We start from the raw sequence: 26,507 nt of genomic DNA, 5'->3' as shown, positions 1-26,507 counted from the left end.
AACTCCTTCTATGAGGCTACAATTACCTTGATTCCTAAACCAAATTAGGATACAACAAAGAAAGAAAACAACAGACTGATCTCCCTAATGAACATTGATGCAAAAATACTCAATAAAATACTGGCAAACAGACTCCAAGAACACATCAAAACAATTATCCACCATGATCAAGTAGGCTTCATCCCAGGGATGCAAGGGTGGTTCAATATAAAAAGTCCATCAATGTAATACACCATATAAAAAAACTCAAAGAAAAAAAAACACATGATCATCTCACTAGATGCAGAAAAGTCATTTGACAAAATCAAACACCGCTTCATGATAAAAGTCTTGGAGCGATCAGGAGTACAGGGAACATACCTAAACATAATAAAGGCAATGTATAGCAAGTCAACAGCCAACATCAAATTAACTAGAGAGAAGCTCAAAGCAATTCCACTAAAATCAGGAATGAGGCAAGGCTGTCTGCTCTCCCTATACTTATTCAATATAGCACTTGAAGTTCTAGCCAGAGCAATAAGACAACATAAGGAGATTAAGGAGATACAAATTGGAAAGGAAGAAGTCAAGCTTTCCCTATTTGCAGATGACATGATAGTATACTTGAGTGACTCCAAAGATTCAACCAAGGACCTGACACAGTTTATAAACACCTTCAGCAACATAGCAGGATACAAGATCAACTCAAAAAAATCAGTAGCCCTCCTATATACAATTGACAAAGAGCCTGAGAAGGAAATCAGAGATACATGACACTTTGCAATAGCCACAAATGACATAAAATACCCTGGGGTAACACTAACCAAGAAAGTGAAAGACATATGTGACAAGAACTTTAAGACCTTGAAAAAAGAAATTGAAGATGTCAGAAAATGGAAAGATCTCCCATGCTCATGGATCGGCAGGACTAACATAGTAAAAATGGCAATTTTACCAAGAGCAATCTACAGATTCAATGAAATCCCATCAAAATAACAACACAATTCTTCACAGACCTGGAAAGAATCATACTCAACTTCATATGGAAAAACAAAATACCCAGGATAGCCAAAAGCATCCTGTACAATAAAACAACCTCTGGAGGCATCATGATCCCTGACTTCAAGCACTACTATAGAGCTACAGTAATAAAAACAGCTTGGTACTGGCATAAAAACTGACATGTGGACCAATGGAATCAAATACAAGACCCTGACATTAATCCGCACACCTATGAACATATAATTTTTGACAAAGAAGCCGAAACTGTACAATGGAAAAAAGAAAGCATCTTCAACAAATGGTGCTGGCATAACTGGATATCAACATATAGAAGGCTGCAAATAGATCCTTATCTAACACCATGCACAAAACTTAAGTCCAAGTGGATCAAGGACCTCAACATAAATCCAGCTACTCTGAACCTGCTAGAAGAGAAAGTAGGAAGTAGTCTTGAATGCATTGGCATAGGAGATCACTTCCTTAATATAACACCAGTAGCACAGACACTGAGAAAAACAATCAATCAATGTGACCTCTTGAAACTGAGAAGCTTTTTTAGAGCCAAGGATACAGTCAACAAGGCAAAGTGACAGCCTACAGAATGGGAAAAAGTCTTCACCAACCCCACATCTGACATAGGACTGATGTCCAGAATATATAAGGAACTCAAGAAATTAGACATCAAAATGCCCAACAGTCCAATTAAGAAATGGGCTATAGAACTAAACAGAGAATTCTCAACAGAGGAAACTCCAATGGCTGAAAGACATTTAAGGAATTGCTCAACATCCCTAATTATCAGGGAAATGCAAATCAAAATGACTCTGAGATACCACCTTACGCCTGTCAGAATGGCTAAGATCAAAACCACCAAAGACACCTTATGCTGGAGAGGATGTGGGACTAGGGGAACTCTCCTCCACTGCTGGTGGGAATGCAAGCTTGTACAACCACTTTGGAAATCAATATGGTGCTTTCTTAGAAAATTGGGAATCAATTTCCCCTAAGATCCAGTTATACCACTCTTGGGCATATACCCAAGGAATGCCCAATCATACCACAAGAGCACTTGTTCAGCTATGTTCATATCAGCATTGTTTGTAATAGCAAGAACCTGGAAACAACCTAGTTGCCCTTCAACTGAAGAATGGATAAATAACATGTGGTACATATACACAATGGAATACTACTCAGCAGAGAAAAACAATGACATCATGAGGTTTGCAGGCAAATGGATGGATCTAGAAAAAATCATCCTGAGTGAGGTAACCCAGACTCAGAAAGACAAACATGGTATATACTCATTCATAGGAGGATACTAGATGTGGAACAAAGATGACTGGACTGCTACTTACATCACCAAGGATGCTACCTGGAAAACAGGAACCAAAGAAAGACACAGGGATCACCCAATGATGGAGAAATGGATGAGATCTACATGAACAATCTGGACATGAGTTGGGGTAATGAAGGGTGAGGGTTGAGGGAAAGAGAGCTTGGGGGAGCAGGAGATCCCAGCTGGATCAACAACAGAGAGGGAGAACAAAGAATAAAAGACCATGGTAACAACAATTCTCACTCATATAAACCCTCCTCATTCTCATTAATTGGACTCCCAGAGATCTACCTGGGGCCTAGCCATTTTTTTTTTTTGGTTTTTCAAGACAGGGTTTCTCTGTGTAGCTTTGCGCCTTTCCTGGATCTCGCTCTGTAGACCAGGCTGGCCTCGAACTCTCAAAGATCCGCCTGCCTCTGCCTCCTGAGTGCTGTGATTAAAGGCGTGCGCCACCACCGCAAGTTGGATAAAGCACAGGGACAAATAGCCAAACAAATGGAAACACATGAACTAGGAACCAATGGCTGAGGGGTCCCCAACTGGATCAAGCCCTCTCAATGGGTGAGACAGTTGATTGGCTTGATCTGTTTGGGAGGCATCCAGGCAGTGGGACCGGGTCCTGTGCTCATTGCATGAGTTGGCTGTTTGAAACCTGGGGCCTATGCAGGATCGCTTGGCCCGGCCTGGGAGGAGGGGACTGGACCTACCTGGACTGAGTCTATCAGGTTGATCTCAGTCTGTGGGGAAGGCTTTGCCCTGGAGTAGATGGGAATGGGGGGCGGGCTGGGGGGAAGGTGAGGGGGCGCGAGGGGGGAGAACAAGGGAATCTGTGGCTGATATGTAGAACTGAATTGTATTGCAAAATAAAAATAAAAATTAAAAAAATAAAATAAAAACAAAAAAGACCATGGTAAATGAAGACCACATGAGAATAGGAAGAAGCAAAGTGCTAGAGAGGCCCACAGAAATCTACAAAGATACCCCCACAATAGACTGCTGGCAATGGTCGAGAGACAGCCCAAACTGACCTACTCTGGTGATGGGATGGCCAAACACCCTAATTGTTGTGCTAGAAACGCCATCCAATGACTGAGGGAACTGGATGCAGAGATCCATGGCTAGGCCCCAGGTGGAGCTCCGGGAGTTCAATTAGCGAGAAAGAGGAGGGTTTATATAAGCAAGAATTGTTGAAATCAAGGTTGGAAAAGCACAGGGACAAATAGCCAAACGAATGGAAACACATGAACTATGAAACAATGGCTGAGGGGCCCCCAACGGGATCAGGCCCTCTGAATGGGTGGCTTGATCTGTTTGGGAGGCATCAAGGCAGTGGGGCTGGGTCCTGTGCTCATTGCATGAGTTGGCTGTTTGAAACCTGAAGCTTATACAGGTTCCCTTGGCTCGGCCTGGGAGGAGGGGACTGGATCAGTCTGAACTGAGTCTACCAGGTTGATCTCAGTCCTTGGGGAAGGCTTTGCCCTGGAAGAGGTGGGAATAGGGGGTCAGCTGGGTGGAAGGCGAGGGTGGCGGGAGGGGGGAGAACAAAGGAATCCATGGCTAATATGTAGAACCAAATTGTATTGTAAAATAAAATAAAATTAAATTAAAAAATATTACTGCTGTGAGATCAATGTAAAATATCTGCATAAAGTGACTTTTATGATAATGTGTATACTAATGCCCAAACTTAATAAAAGCTAGTGCACATTTTGAAAACAATAAATAAAATAAATAAATAAATAAAAATAAATGGGACCACATGAAACTGAGAAGCTATTGTAAAACAAAGGACACATTCATTAAGACAAATAGACAGCCTACAGAATGGGAAAAGATCTTCACCAATCCCACATCTGACAGAGGGCTGATCTCCAAAATATATAAAAAACTCAAAAAGCTAGACTTCAAAATATTGAACAATCCAATTAAAAATGGGCTACAGAGCTTAACAGAGAATTCTCAACATAAGAAACTCAAATGGCTGAAAGTCAATTAAGGAATTGCTCAACATCCTTAGTCATCAGGGAATTGCAAATCAAAACAACTCTGAGATACCATCTTACACCTGTTAGAATGGCTAAGATCAGAAACACTGAAGAAGGCTTATGTTGGAGAGGATGTGGAGCAAGGGCAACACTCCTCCACTCTTGGTGGGAATGCAAACTTGTACAACCACCCTGGAAATCAGTATGGTGGTTTCTCAGAAAACTAGGAATAAGTCTTCCTAAAGACCCAGCTATACCACTCTTGGGCATATAGCCAAGGAATGCTCAATCATACCACAAGGACACATGCTCAACTATTTTCATATCAACATTATTTGTAATAAGAAGAACCTGGAAACAACCTAGATGCACCTCAACTGAAGAATGGATAAAGAAAATGTGGCACATATACACAATGGAATACTACTCAGCAGTAAAAAACAATGATACCATGAAATTTGCAGTCAAATGGATGGAACTAGAAAATATCATTCTGAGTGAGGTAACCCAGACTCAGAAGGACAAAAAAAACAAACTCATTGTGGATACTAAATGTGAAGGAAGAGATGGCCAGACTGCAATCCACCACTCCAGAGAGGCTAGCTAATGGGGAAAGAACCTAGTCGGGACACATGGATGACCCTGAGAAGGAGAAGTGGAGGAGATCTACAAGAGCTGACTGGATGTGGGGGGTGGCAGAGGGCAAGGATGGGATGAAAATATTGGGAAATTGGAGGGTCAAGTTGGAACTTTAACAGAGTGGGAGGGCAGGGAGGAAGATACCATGATAAATGACGTCATCATGGGAATAGGAAGAGGCATGATGCTGGGGAGGCTCTCAGGAATCCACTAGGATTACCCCATCTTGGTCTGCTGGCAGTGGCCTAGGGGTTGGCTGGACTGGTCTACTCTGGTGACTGGTCTAGTGAATAACCTAGCTGTCATCATAGAGCCTTTGTCCAGTGACTGATGGAGACAGATGCAGAGATCCACCGCCAGGCACCAGGATGAGCTCTGGGAATCCAATTGATGAGAGAGAGGAGGAATTCTGCAGGCGAGGGATGTCAAGATCATGATGGGTGGATGTGCAGATATGACAACCATGAAATGTGGACTGGTGGCTGTGGAGCCACCATGGGATTGGATTAGGCCCTCTGGATACAGAAGATGGTTGTTTGGCTTGAACTGTTTGGGGGGCACCCAGGCAGGGCAATCAGGATCTGTCCCTGGTGCATGAGCAGGCTTCTGAGCAGGCTTCTGTGAATCCTGTGCCTGGGGTGTGATGCCTTGCACAGCTTTGATGCAGTGGGAAGGGGCTTGGACCTGCCTAGGCTCAGTGTGCCAGGCTCTGTCGACTCCCCATGGGAGATTTGATTTTAGAGATGTGTGGGTGTGGTGTAGCTTGGGAGAGAGAACTGGGGGTTGGGAGGAGGGCAGAGGGTGCATCTGTGAGCTGTTTGTGAAGTGAGTAGAAATTTCTTAATAAAGAAAAATGAAAAAAAAATAAACAATTCTCCATAACTTTAAGAAAATTGAAAAAAATACCCTGGACTCTATCCCATCATCATGAATTAAAGCAATACCAACAGGAAATATACAAACTCATGGAAGCTGAACAACTCACTGATGAAGAAACAGTGGATCAAGACAGCACCCAAGAATGGAAAGGAAAACATAGCATATCCAAACAATGGGACACAATGAAAGCAGTTCTCAGGGGCAAGTTCAAAGCACTGAATGCCTACATAAAAATTCTGTAGTGATTTCTTATTAATAATTATAATACTTATAACACTTGAAATATCTAGAAAAAACATACTTGAAAATAGTAGATAAAAAGAAATAAGAGGACTGAAATCAGGTAGTGAAAATCAAGGATGAAATCAATGATATAGAAACAAACAGCAACAGCATAAACCAAATGAAGAATTAAAAGAAATGAAAAGTTGTTTCCTCAGAGAAATCAAGAAGATGACAAGGCCTTAGACAAATCAGTCAAAAAATGAGAGAGAATATCTAAATTAATGAAGGTAGAGATGAAAGGGATGACTTTACAACAGATCCTGAGGAAAATGAGAGAAACATAAGGACATACTTGTGGGAGCCCACACTGACTCCAGCTTTTGGACTCATTCCATCTTGACTTAATGTCACAGAGGTTTTATTATTATTATTATTATTATTATTATTATTATTATTATTATTGCTCCTCAAAGCTGAATAACAGGATGTTTGGCCGAAGGTATGGTTACTAGATGTTTTGATTTTCAAGGCCAAATAACAGGATGTTTGTCCAAAGCTGTGGTCATTAGATGTTTTGATAATTAAGGAGGAGTTTATGCTTGTTTGTTCCTTGAACCACAGTAAGGAAGTCTTTTCTCCCTCGCTTTGTGTATAAAAAATGCTATACAAAATAAATTTTGGGTACTGCTGTATTCATTGAGAGCCCTCCCAATCCTATCTTCTGTCTCTGGTCTTTTTTTCTTAATCTACACTCCCCCTTTCAGGTACTGTTGGACAGGTCAGTTGGTCCTGACATGTGGTGCCCAAACAGGAGATCTGAAAACAGGGGGCTTTATGAAGGACACCTCAGGTGAATGGAGCACTCAGATATTATTAAAGTGGAAGTACAGTGAGTAACTTGGGTGTGAAATTGTAAATATGGGGCAGGATAATATTAGACAGCTGTTTATACACTTGCTTAAAGATATTTTAAAAGTCAGAGGAGCAGCAGCCAGTACAGAAATTTTTAAAGTTTGTACAGCAGGTTTGTCCTTGGGTTCCCAAGCATGGGACCTTGGACACAGACACATGGGGGATAGTTGGAGTCAAAATACAACAGCATTGTAATGAGCATGGGCCTGGAAAGGTCACATGGATGCACTTAATCTGTGGGCACTTATCAGAGGAGGTGAAAACTCATTGTGCTTTTGACCACATATGTTGAGAAGCAGAAATTTTGTGATGATACTAAGGTGGAGCTGAAGGGGTTGAGAGATTTAGTAGTTTCCCTTTCACAAAAAATGGAAACTCTGCAGGTCTGCTCTGCTTAGAAGAGCACTCCACTTTCTACTGTAAGGACTAGATTACATCTGCCTGGGGGGCCAAAAATCAAAGTAGAAAAGTTGCCTTTGACTGCTATGATGCAAAGTCCTCCTGAAACATGGCAAACCCTCACCCTTAGTCATGCATCTCCCCTGCAAGCTAGTGTTAAATGAGCAGCTAGCAGAGGGGAAAATGTGCAATGATTTTGCTGTGGGATATCATTCTGTATGTTGTGAATATGTGTTTGTCTGATTGGTTGATAATTAAAATGCTGATTGACCAGTAGCCAGGCAGGAAGTATAGGCTGGGTGAGCAGATGAAGAAAACTCTGAGAAGAGGAAGGCTGTCAGGAGTCACCAGCCAGACACAGAGATAGCAAGATGACAAAGCAGAACTGAGAAAATGTACCAAGCCACTTGGCTAAACATAAATAAGAATTATGGGTCAATTTAAGTGTAAGAGCTAGTCAGTAATAAGCCTGAGCAAATAGCCAATCAGTTATAATTAATATAAACCTCTGTGTGTTTACTTGTCCCAGTGACTGCAGGATGGGAGGGACACATGGAAACTTCCAACTACAGGATTGCAAATGTTACCAATGACTGATAAAATCTTTGCTATCCAAGGATTGGAAACATATGGCCAAAGCATACCTGTCAGGAGGGGATTACCTGTTGTGGATTCAAGAGAGGGAAGCATTGGGCTAATGAATGTAAATCAAAGAAGAATGCCCAGGGGAAGCCACTGCATTCTAAAGATGGTATTTTGCTTGCCCATAAAAATGAAAGAGTTTTGCTTGTAACATATCTACAGCTTCAGCAGGGCCTTGTCCATGCAGGGTTATTAATTGTCCCAGAGAAAGTGCAAAGACAACTGCCTTTTCAATATTTGGGATATATATTGTATCCTAAGGATATTAATCCACGGAAATTGGAAATTATGAAAGATAGCTTGCAAACTTTGAAAGATTTTCAAAAAATATTATGGGATATTCAAACGCTATAGCTCTATTTCAAGTTGTCTATAAAAGATCTTGACCCCCTCCATGAGATTCTTAAGGGGAATAGTGATCCTAATTCCCCTAGATACCTTATGGATGCGGCTAAACAAGTACTGGCTCAGATGGAGCATGCCATTCAACACCAGCAAGTATGCTATGTTGACTGTGGGAAACTATAGGAAACCTGTGTGCTTCCTACACAACATAGTTCAACATCTGTGTTATGGCAAATTAGGCCATTATTGTGGTTGCATCTAGCTGTTTCCCCAGCCCAAGTGGTGTACTCTTATTATGAAGCAGTAGCTTGTTTAGTACAGAAAAGCTGGATAGATTCTAGGTGATATTTTGGAAGAGAAAAAACTCCAATGAAAGAGCTGCTTTTGTTATTAATGGCAAAGTTTATGTAGTACAAACAGCTCCAGTTTCAGCTCAGATAGTAGAATTGTGAGCTGTAGCTATGGTTTTCCAGAATTTTGTGAATAGTTCATTTAATTTATATAATGATAGTCATTATTTCTAGAGCCATTCAAGTTACAGAGACTGTTCCCTGCTTTGGGACTACTAATGGTCAGGTTAGGATGCTGTTTCAGCAAATAAGATGTTATTAGTCAAAGAAACTTTCCGTACTTTGTGAGTCACATTAGGGCTCATTCCAATATTCTTGATCCACTAGCTGATGGTAATGCATCAGCTTATAAATTAACACAGATGATTGCCTTGTCTCTTGTAGAATTGGCTCAACAGTCATATACCCTTTATCATCAGAAGAGCATAAGTTTAATAAAACTATTTGTCCCTACCAGAGAAGTTGCTTCTCAGATTGTTAAGCAATGTGATGTGTGCCCACAGTATTTTCCTCTGCCTCCTATATGGATAAATCCTCAAGGCCTTCTTCCCAATCATTTATGGCAAATGGATGTTACTAATGTGACAGAATTTGTCAAATTAAAATATGTCCATGTGGCAGTCAATACCTATTCAAGGCATTTGATGACCATCAGATAAATTGGGAAAGCCACCAAGCATGTGATAACTCATAGCTTAAAATATTTTGCATATATGGGGATTCCTAAAATTATAAAAATGGATAACGGTTTGAGATATATTAGTAAAAGATTTCAATAATTTTGTTACCAATGGAAAATTGAGCATAAACAGTCATTCCTTATAGTCCTCAAGAACAAGGTATTGTTCAATAAGCCCATGACAGGCTTAAGATACAACTTCAAATATTTAAAAATGGGGAGATATAGCCTCAGTCACCACATAATGCACTGAATCATGCCCTTTTTACCTTTTTTCAATGTGGATAACCGTGAGCAATCTGGCATGCATAAATTTTGGCCTGATGGCACTCAAGCAACTTTTGCTCAGGTGAAATGGAAGGGTCCTTGCACTAGGTTATGGAAGGGCCCTGCCCCTGTTTTGATATGGATCCAAGGGCATGTTTATGCTTTTTCACAGGAAGAAAATGAAACTTGTTGCCTGCCTGAGCACTTGCTGTGGTGTACAGAAGAGAGGAATGCCAGACCAGGTGATACTGTGGTTGCTAATGCTCCCCCTGCCAGGAGTTGTAGTGAGATTTACTAAACCTATGTTCTTGTTCCACCAATATTACATCCTGTATTCTGAAAAAGAAAGCAGATTACTGTAGATTAACTTCGACACAGTCTTATCAAAGGAAAAACTCAGAGCCAAATATATGGGTGAAAACCTGAGAGATCAGGGAAATATAGAAAGCCACAGGTAAACTTATCTCATCAACTCTGCAGCTTCCAAATAATGAGACTTCCTACCTACCCATGCCTATATGCCTTGCTGTTATGCCATCTGATTTGCTCTCTCTGTCCAGCTACATCACTTCATCTTCTTACCCAGCTCTGTCACTTCCTGTCTGTATGTACAGACTTTCAAACTCCACAGTTAACTAGTGTTTGAATTTAAGGCATGTGCCATCATGCCTGGCTCTATTCCCAGTGTGACCTTGAGCTCACATAGTTCTAGACAGAACCCTGCTTCCCAAGTGATGGGATTAAAGGTGTGTACTACTATTGTGTGACTTCTATATAGTGGCTGCCTTTTTCCTCTAATCTCCAGGAAAACTTTATTTTACGGGAGGCACATTATATTGAGGGACACAAGACAACACCACAGATGATGGTGTTGGTTATGATCCACTGCTTCTTGACAAACTTGCTGCATAGATTTCCCAGACCTCTGTGAATTTTAATTATTCTGTGTATGGCTGAAGAACATCTATCTGTATTTTCAAAAATGAGACTGTGACTGGATATTTGTCTATTTATCCACACTATATCTTGGAAAGCAGAGATCACTTTTTCTAGTATAGTGTCCACCTGCTGTTGCCCACAGGAAATAGAAGGTCTAGACAACAGGTGCCTCAGAGATTTCCCCTCTGTGGGAAAGAGATTCATGGGAGCAATTTCTCAATATTATAGAGGCAATGGATGGCTAAAGACCCTCTTAAGTAAAATGTAACTGGAATTCAGAGATATGTGCTAACTGGTCAGGAAACCAAATTGGAGGTACTGAAGAGGCCCTCCAAACTGCTGAGGAAGGGTGGGATAAAGTTTTTGCTGCTGATATTTGGTACTTAGGGACAAGCACAGTTCAAAGGTATCTTTGCAAATTGGTGACAGCAATGCATTGAATTTTGGGAGAGGGGAAAAAAGTAGGTTCATAATTATGGAGTTACTCCTACCACACCCACCACAAGAACATTTTCTTGTTTCTTGAATGTGTAAATATTAGCTTGTGTTAATGCACCCTCTTTTTAAGGTAAGTTATGAGAATTGTAATTTAATAGTTGTTCATTGTTAATGATCATACTAGAATTATGATGCTAACTTGATAATGTTTGTAACCTCTTCTATTCACAATGAAAGTGCTGCTGGATGGAAAACGGTTAGAGATCATCTGAGAGGAAATTGGCATGGTACTAATGTTTCCTTAGATTTTATGAGGTTAAATGGGCAAAGTTTTATTTTGATGCAGCTAAAACTGCTGAAGACATCCTGAACCAATATAAATGGCTATTGTATATTGGTCATCCTTTGTTCCCTTATTAGGAGGTATTGCAGCCAAAGGAGCATGTGTATTGCTAGGCATAATTTGCTTGCTTATTATTATGAGGTTACTTGTGAACTTTCAGTGGAAAGTTGGTTCAGAACTACATGGAATTAAGCCACGCACCCTCCCTTAAAATTTTGCAGAGGCTGGCATTCAAAAAAGAGTTAAGTCCTTTTCACCACTTTTCCACCCAAGACAGGGCATGAATCATGGAATTATTGTGCCAAGGATGGGTAAGACTGACTGGCTGAAAAAGGCAATCTAAGACAGGCAACGTCATCTGAGGAGTTGGAAGACCTCTAGAAAATAAAAAATTGGGGAAATTGTGGGAGTCTACAGTGACTCAAGCTTGTGGTTTGATTCCATCTTGTCTTAAGACCAGAGAGTTCCAGTTTAGTTTTCCTCCTCAAGGCTGAATAGCAGGATGCTTGGCCAAAGGCATGGTTACTAGATGTCTTGCTCTTCAAGTCCAAATAACAGGACCAAAGGCGTGGACAGTGCATGTTTTGAGAAATAAGGAGGTTTTTACACTGGTTTGTTCCTTGAAGCATGGTAAAAAGGTCTTTTGCCCCTATTACTTTGGGTAAAAAATGGCTATGAGAAATAAATTAGGGCTGCTGCAGTGTTCATTGAGAGCCCTTCTTATTCTATCTTATGTCTCTTGTCTTTTCTTTCTTAATCCTCACTCTCCTATTTTGGTACTGTTGGATAGGTCAGCTGGTTCCGACACTGGGCTCCACATAGCTGCACACTTGCTGTCCTCACATGAGAGATGATAATTGCAGGACTGACATGGGGGGAGGACATGGAATCAATCACACAGCCATATCTCAGGCATTGGCTGCTTCCATATAGCACAAGTCCTGGGCAGACAAACTGATGGGTAAAGAAAACAGTGGTTTAAGGTGGTCTCCCAATCTCCTAAAAGGATTTAATCTTCCAGTTATGAAGAATGTGAATGAGAAGAACAAAAGAGGATGAATATGTTAATAATCTATATTGTTTAATGATTAAAGTGCATATTTTGTTGCCCTTAGTCCTCATTTGCAGAATGGTGATAGATGTATGACTGAATGTAAATGTAGTGATTAGAATAAAAAATTCATATATCCCAACCTTCCCATCATACCCTTGTTATGCACAGTATTTGCTATTTTAATGTTTTAAGTTATACAAAAGAAAAGCGTTACAAAACAAATACACATGGACACATAAAATTATGTTAATAATCTTCTATTTAACTAGTATTATAAGAATTATGATTTTAATCCCAGCACTCTGGAGGTAGAGCCAGGTAGAACTCCATGAGTTCCAAGAAGGGCACAAAGCTACACAGAGAAACCTGGACTCAAAAAACAACAAAAAAAAATAATGAAATATATTCTTATTGGCATTGGTAGTATGCATGATGGTTTTCTACTTGGAATAAGAAATAGCACTAATTTCTAAGGTTAATGGAAGTATTTCCCATATGTCTGTCCATGTGTTAATTGTTTTACATCAATTTAAGTAAAACAAAACATGGAGACCATGTTTGAATCTCATCGACAAATGTGCATGGTATGGGGTCCCTTTGATCATTATCTCTGTAAATGTAGGTAAGGAAAGTTAAGGAAATACTGTCCATCTCATGGCAGCTGTTAGAGGTGTGTCCTTCAGTCAGTTTTCAAAATAATGAAATCACATGGAAATTAAAGCATTGCGGTGTAAAAATTTGAAAGTGATGAGTCTGGATATATAGAAAAGGGTAGTGGAAGATTTTTTTGACATCCTGAAATTCATCTGTAAACTAGAAATGATCCTAAGCAATAGTCTAATAAAATCCACATTTGAACTATTCCCAGTTTAGACAACTAACTTGCATTTTTTCACACAACATTGTTCCATGTACATCTTGTATATTAGAATTTTCTCCACTCTTATATTAATAGCCAATATTTTTATATTCTGCTGATATTCATCAGGATTTAGGTGTGTGATCTGAGACTGATGATAGATTATTTCTATAACACACAATATTTAAATGTATTTGTGTTTATTGTCCAAAATAAATAACATGGTTTTTAACAGTTCTGTGACATATTACACTTATGTTCCTCACATGGATCCAGGAAAGGGTCTCTGAAGCCATATAGTTATAGAGGCATTAACTCAAAGTTGGACAAGATTCACTATGGGGCAAGTCACTTTCACATAGCAGTGTCTGGAAATATTCACTCATAATTTACATTGACCTGAAAATAGAACTTTACATTCATGTGAACACATGATGCAAAAAAGAGGTCAAAGCAGCAGCAATGTAGGGTGAGCAGCTATGTATAAGCACAAAGGAAACACTGCACTGCTGTGTTTGAAGAAGCCACCTGAGCAGCAGTCAGGGAACTGCACTGTAACTTTCCATGTTTTCTCTATTGCCATTCAGCCAGGTTCAAGTCCTTGTTGTACCTACAATCAGAGCATGAGTTTAGAAATCCATAACCCCTCTCTGCTAAAGTAATTTTCTCTGTGCTTGGTAAAGTCATGCTCTGCTCACAGATGGAATGAAGTAGGAGTTATCAAGTCTCCTGTCTCTGAGGCAGTTCTGTGTGAAGGGTGCATGTTTTAAAACCCACATAAACATCTTCAAACCTTCCCAATTTCTCAAATAATCATTGTTTCTAGTGGAGCTTTTGTGGACAGAGAATGTGAAATTTTGTTGGGACAGAAATTCAGCCCATGCCTCATGTTCCCCAGCATGATCCTCAGGTTCAGAAATCAGGAAATGACAGGAAGACTGGCAGGAATCTGGTTCTAGGAGTGATCTTCTTATCATGGAATATATTTGGACTTCTGGGCAATTCTTCTGTCTTCTACAATTACTTACTTCTTTACTTCACAAGGTACAAGCTGAACTCTACAGACTGGATTCTGAATTATTTGATTGTAGCCAATTTCTTAATTCTTCTGTGTAAAGCAGTGTCCCAGACCATGGCAGATTTTGGGCTGAAAGTTTTTGTAATTTTGGATACAATCTCTTCTTATACCATCACAAAATGGACAGGGATGCATGTCTTTACAGCAGCAACTTCATGAGTGTCTTCTAGGGCTAGACCATCAGCCATGGCAATTCCAGGTGGGCAGAGATTCAAGACAAAAATTTCAAGCACAGTGACTTCTTCCTGTGTTTTTGTTGCATTCTGAACATACTCATTAGTATTTCTAATGTCCTCTACATGACTTGAAAATTGAGAGATAGAAAAATGACAAGTATACAAGACTTCAGCTACTGCTCTGTTTGTCTTGACAAAACTGGCCAAAACCTGCATGCTTTGTCCCTCCCTCTCACTGGTGCTGTATATGGGGGCCTCATAGTCTGGGCCAGCATATCAACTGTTCTTACCTTGTACAGGCACAAGAAGAGAATGCAACACATGCCCAGAACCAAAACTTCTCCAAGATCTTGTACTGACTCCAAGGCTATCAAAACTACCCTTCTTCAGGTGAGTACCTTTGTCTTCTTTTATATAATCACCTGCCTCTTTCAACTGTTTCTGGTGTTCTTGAATTACCTTACCTGGTTCCTGGCAAACACAACCATAGTCATATCTCGGTGTTTCCCAGCTGTGAGTCACTTTCTGATCATGAGCCACAATGCTTAGCATCGAATCACTGTGTTCCCTGGATGAGAAATTTATAAGAACCTGATATGATTAAAGCATGAACTGAAGCACCATACACGGTTTTTTATTAATCCCTTATGCCTTGGAATGGTATGCGCATTGTGGACAAAAGACACAAGAACATTGTTATGCATTTATAAACTTCTGTATTGTAGTATGTGCATGTGCTTTTATGCATCTGTATTTAAGTCAGTGCATAAAAACACTCACTCAGATTGTGTTTACCCTACTTCATGCAATGTATTTGTCAAGTTATTGGTGACATATTGTAATCTATAAAGGCTAAATAAAGAATATAAATGTATAATTTAGATTTCTGGAAAAAAGTTACTGTGACCATGATAAACTGACTAACAAGACCAACCATGTTCATATTTTCTTGTTATGTTTGGTGATTAGCTTGTTAAAATAAATAAATAAATAAATAAATAAACGTACTTCTCCTTGCTTTGCTTCTATTCTTTTATCATTATCTGTATTTTTTGAGAGCTTCATCCAATTGAATGCTATCAAACAGTATTTGATAGGAACAACTGGAAATTGTCATGTTTTATATAGCAATGGAATCAGATAGAAAACTTATGATCTAATATCTGTCTCTTACACTTCTTTAAATTCTATCTATTTATTTTTATTGTTAATGCCTTTTGATAATTCCACATTCTGTGTTTAAATCCTTGTTCTTTTTTTATTTTATAATTTAATTTAATTTTACATATCATCCATGGATTCCCCTGTCCTCTCCCCTCCCACCCCACCCCACTCCCATCTCCTCAAGAACTAAGACTCCCCTGGGGATTGAGTTCAACCTGGTAGATTAAGTCCAGGGAGGTTCAGTCCCCACCTCCCAGGCTGAGCCAAGTGTCCCTGTATAAGCCCCAGGTTCCAAACAGCCAGCTCATGCACTGAGGACAGGTCCCGATCCCACTGCCTAGATGCCTCCCAAACAAATTAAGCTAATCAACTGTCTCACTTATCCAGAGGGCCTGATCCAGATGGGGGCTCCTCAGCTATTGGTTCATAGGTTATGTGTTTCCATCCGTTTGGCTATTTGTCCCTGTGCTTTTTCCAATCTTGTTCTCAACAATTCTCGCTCATACAAAACCTCCTCTTTCTTGCCAATTGGACTCCTGGAGCTCCACCTGGGGCCTGACTGTGGATCTCTGCATATGCTTCCACCTGTCACTGGATGAGGTTTCTAGCATGACAATCAGGGTGTTTGGCCATCCTATCACCAGAGTAGGTCAGTTCGGGCTGTCTCTCGACCATTGCCAGTAGTCTATTGTGGAGGTATTTTTAGGGATTTCTGTGGACCTCTCTAGCACTTTGCTTCTTCCTATTCTCATACGGTCTTCATTTATCATGGTCTCTTATTCCTTGTTCTCCATCTCTGTTCTTGATCCAGCTGGGATCTCCCGCTCCCCTAAGCTCTCTTTCCCTCGAAACTTGCCCTTCATTACCCCCACTCACATCCAGGTATTTCATGTAGATCTCATTCATTTCTCTGTCATTGAGCAAACTCTGTGTCTTTCTTAGGGTTCTGTTTTCTAGGTAGCATCCCTGGAGTTGTGAGTAGCAGTCTAGTCATCTTTGTTTTGCATCTAGTATCCTCTTATGAGTGAGTACATACCATGTTTGTCTTTCTGAGTCTGGGTTACCTCACTCGGGATAATTTTTTCTAGATCCATCCATTTGCCTGCAAACCTCATGATGTCATTGTTTTTCTCTGCTGAGTAGCATTCAATTGTGTATATGTACCACATTTTATTTATCCATTCTTCAGTCGAAGGGCATCTAGGTTGTTTCCAGGTTCTGGCTATTACAAACAATGCTGATATGAACATAGTTGAACAAGTGTCCTTGTAGTATGATTGAGCATTCCTTGGGTATATGCCCCAGAGTGGTATAGCTGGATCTTGGGGGATATTGATTTCCAGTTTTCTAAGAAAGCGTCATATTGATTTCCAAAGTGGTTGTACAAGCTTGCATTCCCACCAGCAATGGAGGAGAGTTCCCTTAGCTCCACATCCTCACCAGCATAAGCTGTCTTCAGTGTTTTTTATCTTAGCCATTCTGACAGGTGTAAGGTGATATCTCAGAATCATTTTGATTTGCATTTCCCTGAGGATTAGGGATGTTGAGCAATTCCTTAAATGTCTTTCAGCCATTTGCTCCACAAAAGCTTCTCAGTTTCAAGAGGTCCCATTGATTGATTGTATCTCTCAGTGTCTGTGCTACTGGTGTTACATTTAGGAAGTGATCTCCTATGCCAATGCATTCAAGACTACTTCCTACTTTCTCTTCTATCAGGTGCAGAGTAACTGGATGTATGTTGAGGTCTTTGATCCACGTAGAGTTAAGTTTTGTGCATGGTGACAGATATGGATCTATTTGCAGCCTTCTACACGTTGACATCCAGTTATGCCAGCACCATTTGTTGAAGATGCTTTCTTTTTTCCATTGTACAGTTTTGGCTTCTTTGTCAAAAATTATATGTTCATAGGTATACTGATTAATGTCAGGGTTTTCAATTTGATTCCATTGGTCTATATGTCGGTTTTTATGCCAGTACCAAGCTGTTTTTATTACTGTAGCTCTATAGTGGAGCTTGAGGTCAGGGATCATGATGCCTCCAGAGGTTGTTTTGTTGTACAGGATTCTTTTGGCTATCCTGGGTTTTTGTTTTTCCATAGGAAGTTGAGTATTATTCTTTCCAGGTCTGTGAAGAATTGTGTTGGTATTTTGATGGGGATTGCATTGAATCTGTAGATTACTTCTGGTAAGATTGCCATTTATAATATGTTAATCCTGCCTATCCATGAGCTTGGGAGATCTTTCCATTTTCTGACATCTTCTTCAATTTCTTTTTTCAGGGACTTAAAGTTCTTATCATATAGGTCCTTCACTTGCTTAGCTAGAGTTACCCTAAATTATTTTATATCATTTGTGACTATTGTAAAGGGTGATGTATCTCTGATTTCCTTCTCAGCCTGTTTGTCAATTGTATATAGGAGAGTACTGATTTTTTTTAGTTGATCTTGTATTCTCTTATGTTGCTGAAGGTGTTTCTAAGCTGTATCAGTTCCTTGGTTGAATTTTTGGGGTCACTCATTTATGCTATCATATCATCTGCAAATATGGAATGCTTGACTTCTTCCCTTCCAATTTGGATCCCCTTAATCTCCTTATGTTGTCTTATTGCTCTGGCTAGAACTTCAAGTACTATTATTGAATAAGTATAGGGAGAGTGGACAGCCTTGCCTTGTTCCTGATTTTAGTGGAATCGCTTTGAGTTTCTCTCCATTTAATTTGATGTTCGTTGTTGGCTTGCTGTAAATTGCCTTTATTATTTTTAAGTATGTTTCCTGTATTCCTGATAGCTCCAAGACCTTTATCATGAAGGGGTGTTGGATTTTGTCAAATAACTTTTCTGCATCTAGTGAGATGATCATGTGGTTTTTTTCTTTGAGTTTGTTTATATGGTGTATTACCTTGACAGACTTTCGTATGTTGAACCACCCTTGCATCCCTGGGATGAAGCCTACTTGATCATGGTGGATAATTATTTTGATGTGTTCTTGGAGTCTGTTTGCCAGTATTTTATTGAGTATTTTTGCATCAATGTTCATGAGGGAGATCAGTCTAAAGTTCTTTTTCTTTGTTGCATCTTTGTTTGGTTTAGGAATCAGGGTAATTTTAGCCTCATAGGAGTTTGGTAATCTTCCTTCTGCTTCTATTGTGTGGAACAATTTAAAGAGTATTGTTATTAACTCTCCTTTGAAGATCTGGTAGAATTCTGCGCTGAAACCATCTGATCCTTGGCTTCTTTTGGTTGGGAGACTTTTAATGACAGATTCTATTTCGTTAGGGGTTATTGAACTATTTAAATAGTTTATGTGGTTTTGATTTAACTTAGGTATGTGGTACCTATCCAGAAAATTATCCATTTCTTTTAGATTTTCCGGTTTTGTTGAGTAGATGTTTTTGAAGTATGATCTAATGATTCTCTAGATTTCCTCATTGTCTGTTGTTATGTCCCCCTTTTCATTTCTGATTTTCTTAATTTGGATGCTCTCTCTTTGTCCTTTGGTTTGTTTGGATAAGGGCTTGTGTATCTTGTTGATTTTCTCAAAGAACCAACTCTTTGTTTCATTAATTCTTTGTGTTGTTCTCTTTGTTTCTAATTTATTGATTTCACCTCCCAATTTATTCCATCTATTCTTCCTAGGAGACTTTGCTTCTTCTTGTTCTGGAGCTTTCAGGTGTGTTGTTAAGTCACTAGTGTGAGATTTCTCCAACTTCTTTCTTTGGGCATTTAATGCTATGAATTTTCCTCTTAGCACTGCTTTCATAGTGTCCCATAAGTTTGGGTATGTGGTGTCTTCATTTTCATTGATCTGTAGGAAATCTTTAATTTCTTTCTTTATTTCTTCCTTAACCCATTGGTGATTCAGTTGAGCATTATTCAGTTTCCATGAGATTGTAGGTTTTCTGTAGTTTTTGTTGTTGTTGAAATCTAACTTTAAACCATGGTGGTCTGATAGAACAAAGGAGATTATTCCAATCATTTTGTATCTGTTGACATTTGATTTGTGGCCCAGTATTTGGTTGATTTTAGAGAAGGTTCCATGGGGTGCTGAGAAGAAGGTATATTCTTTTTTGTTAAGATGGAATGTTCTATAGATATCAATTAAGTCCATTTGAGTCAGTTAAGTCCCTTATTTCTCTGTTAAATTTTTATATGGGAGAACTATCCAGTGGTAAAACTTGGATGTTGAACTCTCCCACTATTAATGTGTGGGGTTTTATATGTGGTTTAAGCTTTAGTAATGTTTCTTTTACATATGTGGGTGCCCTTGTGTTTGGAGCATAAATGTTTAGATTTGAAACTTCATCTTGGTGGATCTTTCCTGTGATGAGTATGTAATGCCCTTCTTGATCTCTTTTGATTGATTTCAGTTTAAAGTCTATTTTGCTGGATATTAGGATGGCTACACCCCCTTGCTTCTTAATACCATTTGATTGGAAAGACTTTTCCCAGTCTTTTATTCTTAGGTAGTGTCTATCTTTGAATTTGAGATGTGTTTCTTGTACGCAGCAGAAAGATGGGTCCTGCTTTCATATCCATTCTGTTAGCCTGTGTCTTTTTATACGTGAATTAAGTCCATTGATATTAAGGGATATTAATGACCAGTGATTGTTCATTCCTGTTATTTCTTTGGTGGTAGTGTGTGTGTACTTCTCTATAGAAAACAGGAAGTGGTCTGAGTTTTACACTGAGTGAAGCTTAAGCGTACATGAGACCTTAAAACCTGCTTTCACAGTGACACACTTCCTCCAACAAGGCCATATCTACTCCAATAAAGTCACATTTCCAATTGTGCCACTCCCTTTTGGGGCTATTTTCTTTCAAATGACCACAGTCATCATGTAGAAGAATTCAAGTAGATAGATCCATATCTATCACCCTGCAGAAACTCAAGTCCAAGTGGATCAAAAACCCCAACATAAATCCAGTTACTCTTAACCTGATAGAAGAGAAACTAGGAAGTAGTCTTGAACACATTGGCATAGGAGATCACTTCCTAAATATAACACCAGTAGCACAGACACTGAGAGAAACAATCAATCAATGGGACCTCTTGAAACTGAGAAGCTTTTGTAGAGCAAAGGACATGGTCAAAATGACAAAGCAACAGCCTACAGAAATGGTCAAAATGACAAAGCAACAGCCTACAGAAATGGGAAAAGTTCTTCACCAACCCCACATCTGACAGAGGGCTGATATCCAGAATATATAAAGAACTCAAGAAATTAGACATCAAAATGCCCAACAGTCCAATTAAGAAATGGGCTATAGAACTAAAGAGAGAATTCTCAACAGAGGAAACTCAAATGGCTGAAAGACATTTAAGGAATTGCTCAACATCCCCAATCATCAGGGAAATGCAAATCAAAATGACTCTGAGATACCACCTTACACCTGTCAGAATGGCTATGATCAAAAACACTGAAGACAGCTTATGCTGGTGAGGATGTGGAGCTAAGGGAACTCTCCTCCACTGCTGATGGGAATGCAAGCTTGTACAGCCACTTTGGAAATCAAGCTGACTCAGGTGCCTGAATGGCTTCTCTAAATTAAACACTTAGCCAGGCAACCCCTGATCACTAGGTAGGGTTCCTGGAACCACAACAGACTGTATACAACAATGAGGCAATATACCAATGAGCTGGAAGCACTCAGGCATGGTCACATATCTGGCAGGAGCCATTTGTCTAGTTGGCACTATAAGACTGGTGATGGCAGTCATGGGTGGGGACACAAGGCACCAGGAGCAGACTCAGCCAAAGTGGTGGAAGCCAGAGAGCTGATGGGTGGACAGGTGTGCTCTCAAAGGCAGCAACTCAGGGTGTCCTGTAATTGGAAGTTGCCACACTGCACAGTTTTAAAAGTAAATGAATAGTCTGCTGGTAATCTCTAAACAGCCTGGGAACTGTAACCAGATCCACCACCAAAAGCACAGAACTAGAAAGGTGCCTAGTGTGGGTACCTTTCTCTGGTGTTCTACCTGCTGAAGAACTCATGTGCTTCTGGCAGTGGTTGCTAGAGCTGCTGCTGCCTTGTGAGTCACCTGGTCAGAGAGTGATTAAATCATATGCCATGTGAGCTACCTGTTCTACAGTCTTCCTGCAGGGCTGCTGTATGGAGCTGGACATCCTAAGCAGGGGAAAAGCCCTTCCTGGGGGCTTTGGGCATCACAGGCTCTGCAGGGTGGATAAACTCACTAGCAGTCACCTGTGTGCATTAGGGTTTGGTCATACAAGTAGCCCCAGTGGGGATGCATGAGGCTCAGATCCACTTGGTTGGGACCTAGTGGCTGGGGGTGCTAGCAAGGCTGATCTGCAGCAAGCACACAAGCCTCTGAGCCAGTCTGTTGAGTTGTGTATGGGAACTTCAGGAAGTGTGGGCTCTTTTTGTCATGTGAGCACCACTTATTACTATCAATCCACATGAGTCTGTTAAATGAGTAACAGAATTATTAAGATATAAATTGAGGAAATACACTCTTGAATACAGAATGGAGTAGACAGCAGAAGTAATCATCTGATCTGATCATGAGCGAATCCATCTCAAAGGCAGGAGCAGACAGAAGGGGCATGTGACCCTTCTTGAACTCTGTGTAAGAGATTGTGTACAATGGCAGGAAACACTGCCTCGTTTGGGCTGTGAGGTCATGTCAATAGATCAAATACCACTACACTGTCTGGAATACCATGATTGTGTGTAAGGTATTCATTAAGGTACTAGATGTTTGTTTTGACATGCACATTATGTTTATGATAAAAAAAAAATCCATAACAAGAATGAGTATCGAGTCCATTAAGGTGAAATCATTTTGTTTTCTTCTTTCTAATTTTCTTCCTTTTATTAAAAACAGATTCTTCGCCTTTAATCCCAGCACTCGGGAGGCAGAGCCAGGCGGATCTCTGTGAGTTCGAGGCCAGCCTGGGCTACCAAGTGAGTTCCAGGAAAAGGTGCAAAGCTACACAGAGAAACCCTGTCTTGAAAAAAAAAAACAGATTCTTTTCTCATACAATATATTCTGATCAAAGCTTTACTTTCCTCCACTCATACCAGTTCTTCCCACTCTTCCCTATATATTGAGATCAGCTTGATTTTTGTCTCTCATTAAAAAGGAACGTATGGTGATATTTTATTTGTATTAAAATGTTATTTATATTAATAAATAAAGTTGCCCAGGGGTCAGAGCTATTAGCAAGCCATAGGAAAGCAGGGCAGTGGTGACGTATGCTTGTAATCCCAGCACTTGGTAGGCAGAGCTAGGTAAGTCTCTGTGTGTTCAGGGACACAGCCAGTATTGGATACACATGCCTTTAATCTCAATACCAATCATAGAAAACCTGGAGGTCTATATAGATAGGCCGTGACGAGGCGGTCATGTGGTTGGGTTTACAACCAATGAGAAGACAGAACAGAAACTCTATATAAAGACTTTAACACAAGAAGTAGCTCTGGTTCAGAGAGGTAGGACCACCGCAGGGGAAAGGGTAAGGTTTTAGCTCTAAGTTTCTAAGAGGTAACAACAAAACATAAAATGAAATAAAATATACTAAAACAAAAACCAAAGTATCATAGGACCTAAGTAATAAGTCAAAATAGTGTTGTGCATAAATAGCACATCACTTAGAAGATATTTACACAGAATCTAGATGTCCTGTTTGGTTAACTCAATTCATTTTGCTTTCTATGTTCCTAATGTGAAACACAAGTGATGGAGGGATTTACTAATTTCACTGCCAAATGGACTATTTCAATGTTTCAGTTTGTCTTCTAATGCACATGACTGAAAAAGAAACAATAATGGTTATCAATTCTCAGAAAATTGTCTGTGGGTTTTTGTTCACCCCACTCTTCCATCCTTTCTTCAGAATAGAAAATAGAATAGAAAAGCTCATTTCTCAGTCAGTTGGCCCATTTGGAACTGAATAATTTAGCAGGACCATTAATTTTCTCAAAGTTGGCTTTACAGGCAGGGGCCCTGTTCGGCAGGGCAGGCCTGAGTTGCTTGTTGCACCGGCTTTAAGCAAGTAATTCCAGCTGCCTGTAACCACTTGGAGTGACGATCAGTCCGGCCTGAGACCAAGCCAACCTTGGCCTGAGCTAGGGAACCAGGCCACCCAGGCGGGAAACCAAACCTGCCGCCAAGCCAAGCCAAGCGATTTTTAATAGATTCTTGTCACATTGGGCGCCAAATGTAGAAGTAACCAACCATCTTATTAAATAAGAAACACAGAGCCAATACAGAGATAAAAGCCAAGAGGTCACAGCAATAGCTAAGAGCAAAAACCTTACCCTTCACTATCGCAGTGGTCCTACCTCTCCAAAAGAGACCTACTGTTGTGCCTAACTCGACCAGCAGGAAAGACATAACGCCCGAGCTCTTCTTCAAGCTGTTTTTTATTCAGGCCTTTTAATCTGTTTTTCTTTGTTCTTCTACCCCTGGGGAGAGCCCGCCCCAGCCTTATATAGGTCTCAGTCCACCAGCCCCCATGTGCCACATGGGATTCCTGGATAGGTACACATATGCCTTAGCAAGCCAAAATCTGAAACCAAGCCAAATAAAGTATTGCTTAAAACAAAGAGCGCTCGCCACCGGGAGGGCGGGGGGCGGAAGCCAGCTCCATCTTAAAAGTGCAGCTTCCCGCAGCTCTCTACAGTTCCCCCTTTTTGTTTTTGACAACAGGCAAGAGTAGAGGTTTGATCTCTGAGAAAACAAGAACCTGTACTAATGCTATCCAGGTGTCATCCACCTAGAGAGTACCAGACCAATTCAGCATCCTTTTTTCAGAGGCGGGAGATAGATGCCAACCCGCATGCAATCAAACATGCTCTTCTTGAGGTCAGTGTTATTTCAACCTCAAGTGCAGTGCCATGCCTCGCAGCCTGTGCTTCAAGGCTACAGCTTCACTAGCCAAGCCTGAGGGGACAGACCAGCCTCGATGGCGGTAAATGCTTGGACAATCATGGCTGCCTGACGGCGCTGTGCAAACCCCATCTTATGGAAACACCACAGGCAAACAAGGAAGGCAAGTATCATAAGAACCAACAAGGCACCTAGTCCCGCCCACTCCTTCAAATGATTTGCTGCAAGCTGGATTCAGGAAGTCAAGCCCTCAGCCATGTTGATGTCCACTCGAGTGGAGTTAATGGTCACCACCGCCACTCTCAATTTCTCCAGGGTTTCTTCAAACTTTCCAGACCAGTTTCCTACAAGAAATCTAGAAAGTTCTTTAGCCAAATTTGAGGCTCGGGAAGCATTCTGAAATTGAACACTGGTAACACACAGGCCAGGCATTCTTCACTCACAGCCCAACTGGGCCATTTGGCAAAGGATATCAACTTGTTCCTGCACCAAATCAATGCGCTGGTTGAGTACCATGAGGCCTCCTTTCAACTGCGCATTCAGAGAAGTTTGGGCATCCAGGGCCTGGGACACTGTAGCAGACAAATTATTTAAAGTTGCGGCTGTTTGCACAGTGGTAGACATAACTATACCTGCAACAGTGGCAGAGACTGCGGCCATGGAGATAGCGGTTATAATTGCTGCAGTTATGCCAAAATCTCTCTTGGGTCTAAACAGCATCATAGTACTAGGCACTTCTACTGGTACTGGAATCCACCGAGGCACCTGAGCAATAAGGGCTCTGGTAAACAGCTTACTGTCCCAGCATTGGGACATCCAACAAGTACTATTTGTACAATTTGCAAAGCTAAAATTTGACAAGATAAACAGAAATGGAGGATGCATACATACAGGACTGGTTTTAAAAGTGGTAGTATTCACTATGGGCTTAAAAAATTGAGTGCAAGTTATAGAAACATTCTGGGGGTCAGAGGCATATTCTCCATACCCGCACTGATCATGCTGAGCAGAACAAAGAAGTTCATGCACTCCATAACTTCCTCCCTGAATCATGACAATAGGGGCTGTATTGGTGCAGCTTCCGTTTACGCCGCACAGCATCCATTTATGAAACGGATTCATGCGCTAGTCCTGCAAGAATAGCCCTGTCTTCATGTCACCTTTGATACCCCCCTTTTCAAGGGGGCCACTCATACCAGGTGAGAAAGTAAATCTTTGTACTTTATCGGCCCATCTGACAATAGTGGATTGGCAGTCTGTCCAGGGCCAGGGGTCGCCTTCATATGCTCCCCAACAAGCAGGACCCCACTTGGCTTGCTTAGGGGGTGTATAAGTATTATTAGGCAAGGTGATATTATAGGTGAGCATAGTGCCATTCAGCCAGATAACAGCTGTAGTATAACTATGTTTCAGGGTAAAACAGTCATTCCCATGGCTAATTTGCTGTTGCTTAATGTCTGGGGCATAATTTCTAGCTCTATTAAATCACCCATAAAGGCCTTTGATCAGGGGAATGCAGTCTCCAGATTCATCTATTTGAAAGCACAGGGATCCTTTTTCGGGGAAACTATGATTCTCTCCTAGAGGCATTCGTTCCAGATCCAAATACAAATAAGGGAGATTAATTAGAGGGAAACAGCCTAGGAAAAACCTGTGCATCATGTTGTACTGGCATTGGTTTCGGGAATGCAGATAGAATCCCCCATCTCTGTTCCATCATCCCTGGCTGTAGACTCAGCAGGAACATCAGGCATGTTTGCAGAAGCATCTTCCTGAGACTGTGTCAATTGTACTTTTCTCACCAATCTTTCTGGTACCCAGATCAGATCTTGTTGACCCTGTGGGAAAACACAAACAGAGCCTCGTGCCCATGCAAGCACGGGATCAGGTCCATACCAGATACCCGTCAAGGCATCTTTCCATTTTACCATCCCTTTAGAGGGACTGTGCTGACATTGATGTCTA

The 26,507-nt window shown here is 40.6% G+C and overlaps 1 pseudogene; it reads left to right on the top strand.

The window, feature by feature from the left end:
* Positions 1-11,666: 11,666 nt before the first annotated feature.
* LOC131903593 (vomeronasal type-1 receptor 4-like) lies at positions 11,667-15,113 on the top strand (annotated as a pseudogene).
* Positions 15,114-26,507: the final 11,394 nt, after the last annotated feature.

The sequence above is a fragment of the Peromyscus eremicus genome, chromosome 1 (assembly GCF_949786415.1).
Source record: "Peromyscus eremicus chromosome 1, PerEre_H2_v1, whole genome shotgun sequence".
NCBI lineage: Eukaryota > Metazoa > Chordata > Mammalia > Rodentia > Cricetidae > Peromyscus > Peromyscus eremicus.
The sequence above is the reverse complement of the archived record's forward strand: the minus strand, read 5'-3'. Positions and strand labels throughout refer to the sequence as shown.